This window comes from Ascaphus truei, unplaced genomic scaffold (assembly GCF_040206685.1).
Source record: "Ascaphus truei isolate aAscTru1 unplaced genomic scaffold, aAscTru1.hap1 HAP1_SCAFFOLD_360, whole genome shotgun sequence".
Classification (NCBI taxonomy): Eukaryota; Metazoa; Chordata; class Amphibia; order Anura; family Ascaphidae; genus Ascaphus; species Ascaphus truei.
The window spans coordinates 117863-121664 of record NW_027456618.1 but is presented as its reverse complement, the minus strand read 5'-3'; positions in this window follow the sequence as shown (position 1 = coordinate 121664).

The following is a 3802-nucleotide window of genomic DNA, read 5'->3' as shown; positions in this document are numbered from 1 at the left end:
CTTTTGAATAAAAATAGCCAGTGCTCCTCACACTCAGAGACACCATTGTGATCACATACTGCCATTCACTGCACTTTTCCCCCTCCTCTCTGTCAGTCTTCCAGCATGCCATTTAGACCTTATACTCTGCCTGACAATGATTATTTTCCCTATGATGTTCTTTAATATTTGATGCACTTATTGTATTATATTTCTATGCATTTTAATGTCAACTTTTTAAAACGCTGCATACATTGCTTGTTCTATATGAAATCCATTCTACTTATTTTAGAATACAGGGCATTATTATACAATAAAGCAATGATTGCACCAGACATAAAAAAGCCATTATTGCAGGAAATAAATTCCCATTCTGAAGAGATTACAAGCCAACTGCAGTTATATAATAGGAGAAAAACGTTACCAGGCATGATATTTAGAGTAATGTTCTTAGGGGTTTTTCTTTTCACCTGTCAGGAATTATTACTAATACCTTGTAAACACATTTTATAGCACCATACTATTAAAGTAAATGTGACATTAAACAGACAGACTACATAGATAATTACACAATATTATATATGACTATATTCAGGTCACCCTACCACTCCCTAATGTCAACTTGGTCCCATAACAGGACTAATGCATTTAGTGGAAATGCCCACATGTATCACGGATCTCATGAAATGTCTATACTTTATACATAACCATGTCTGGACATGTTTCTCAGATTATAATTAAGACTAATCCCAGTCAAAAGTATTACTATTGCTAAATCTGATTTAGATTTAATTTACTTACTACTCCCCTTTCTATCTTGAACAAACCTTTACAATGAGGTCAAAGGAAACGAAGTTGCAAAAAGCAGAGGTAATGTGAATCTGTTCCCTATGAGACTGTTCTGCCGAGGATGGGTTTTCAATTTGCTTGTTTGATTGGATAGTTTGGTTCTTCGTTGCTGGCTTTAACTCTCCAGCAAATCAACAAAATACACCAATGTCTAGAATCTAAAATCAATCTCAAACTAATCTAAAGTCTCCTGGCTGCAAAACTGAAAAGCCTTTGCAATCAAATATTTACCCTGCAAATTCCTGGGATCAGCTTTAAAGTGTTTCAGAATAGCGTAAGGCCACAGACATGGTGCCTCCCGCCGTGCTCCTCCGCGCTGACGCACAGCCCCACCTGCTGAAGCAGGAGCTTTTTGGTGTCCTGGCAGGCGAGACAGCGAGCTTGGGAGGCGGAGCGGGAGGTGGGGCTAGCGCGGCCGACGTCAGCGTCACGGCGTACAATACCGCAGTGTCATTGGCTGCTTCGCGGTCACGTGACCGTTCCTCCGCTCCCCTCTGCGCTGAAACTTAAATGTTGCTGTCTCCTGCAAGTCAGTACGCCTCCACACGCCTGCGGAAGCGCCTCCTAAAGTCGCAATCATAAGGCTGAGTCCATAGAAGGACAGGCCGTGCTGAGCCGTGCGGACGCTCCGCGCTGAGCCCCTGCATCCTCAATGAGGATGCCTTGAGAGGGGCTCACGCGAGCGTCCGCAGGCGTGCTGACGAGTTGGAGTTTTCAGCCGAGCGCCAAGCTGTTTTTCAGCGCGCTGTCGGCTGAAAACCTCCAATCACAGCACAGCAGTGTCAACGTCACGGCGCCGTGACGTCAACATCAGTGCGTCGCGGGCGGTTGGCCCAGCGACGTCACTGCCCCGCCTCCCTCAGTCTCCCCCAACCTCCGATCGCGCCCGCTGGCTCGCCTGCATGGGCATGAAATAGCGCAGATTTCAGCAGGCGAGCCTCAGCGTCAGCGCGGCTCGGATCTCCTCACCCCTCTATGGCCCGGGCCTAACAGATACAGGGGGTAAGTGTGCTGCCTCAGCGGCGTATTTTTAACCATGTCCGTGGCCTAAGACCAAAATTCTGACAAAGATAGATTCTAGCAGGCTGAAGACACAGCTCATCACATATTTTCATAGTTTCAAAAGAGAATTTGTTTTGCCACTTGTTGTGCCATTTGTTTTGGAACTTGTTGTGCGTGAGTCAGGATATTCTGTAATTGTTACTGATACTGTAACAGCTTCAGGTAGGAGACTATGCTGTATAAAAGGTTATACACTGTACTACAATTTCAGGGTGTACTGATTGGTGGTTGTGCATGTACAACATGTCGGATGAAAGGGGCACCCAGTGAGGAGAGAGAGTGGGTGGTTCTGGGTAATGACATACAAATGAGTACCGATAGTGTCACTTTTTGCTTCTTAATGTGGATCCCCATAAGTTTATGCCTGCAGATTCCCATAGCTTTTACAGCAAAGCCTAGGTCAAAGAAAGGTATGGCCAGCAAACCTACTCACCGGCAGCTTTAATGAGCCTTGGGTCTGTTCCACTAAATAAAAATGTGAGATGACAAGTTGGAAAATTATTATATGAACAACAAATGGAGCATTGGAGGAGGAGTTACATCAGTGATCTTAACGAAGGCGAACCCAATGAATCCAATGTGGAAATTCCTATCTTATCATTGACTTGCATGGCAGTTTAACGTGATATTGATCAGTGATACCCTTTATAAGTGCTTAGGTAATGATGGCTATAATGTCAGCTGTGTGTGACCTTAGGCAAGTGAGTTTATCACCTCAACAAAAATGAAATTGTAAGCTCACCAGGGCAGTGGCTATTCCTGAAAAATGCAACATGCAGGGCTACACGAACTGTCACCTCTATATCAGAAGAACTTTGATTTGATTTTTATTTGAGAAGGAGTATCTTAGTGTATGGACCATGGGCCATATATGTTATGCGGTGGTGCTCCATAAGACATCTTCCGGCATCAGAATACACCTTATAGTTGATTCAAGTGAATGGGCTATGAAGTTTCTTCCAGCAGTGGAAGGTGTCTTCTACAGTAGCACTGCTTAGTAAATATGGCCTTATGTCTTTGAAGCATGTTAACCTAGTTTGTATCCCAATGATCTTGGGTAAGTAGCTTTATCTTCCTTTGTTACAACAAAAACCAACAATTAGATTGCAAGCTCTACAGGTTAGGGACTCATTATACCTGCAAAATTCTACCACCAGCGTACATATTTAGCACTATATTAAAAAATATAAATAGTAGTATACAATAAATAGTAGTATATAGCCAGGTATTCTTTTTGGCTACTAATCTGCCCTGCTTAACACAAGCCAGTGTAGGCAGTGCTAGACAAATCTGGGGTTTCCCCTTCAGTAAGCAGCTCCCTTGAGTAACAGGAGGGGAAGGCTAAGGCCTATGTTCTGCCCAATCATGGGTTAGGACCTTGGACCCACCCCCGGGGTACTGAAGGGGCTGCATCACCAAATGTAGTCAGTGTTATCTCCCATGACAGAGAATGTCCCAGGAAGCGTGTGTACAGGGCTCTGACCGACTTCCATTCCCTCCCTTAGGGGAGTGGGGACTATATCTCCTACTCCACCAGGGAGTAGGGGAAGAACTAGGAGAGACTCTCGGGCCCTTGCCTGGACATTGATTCCAGGGACCATCCGGAGGAGGGAAGAGACCAGGGAATCAGTTCAAGACTGTATTGTGTGCAGTTATACAATAAAGCCGTTCCTGTTTTATAATATACTCCTGCCTGAGTCTGCAAACAATCAGGGGGAGTAGCAGAAGTGAGTTCTCCTGCAGGGATTGCATCTAGCACTCCTAGAACCTGCAAGAGATGGAGGTGACCCACCCGTGTGAAAAAAACAGCTAGCACCCCAAAAGCCTGTCCTGTCTTCTCCAATACCATCGGCGGAACTTCAGAGCTTCTGTGAGCCAGCAGCTAACCAACACGTGACACCCTGTAATAGTG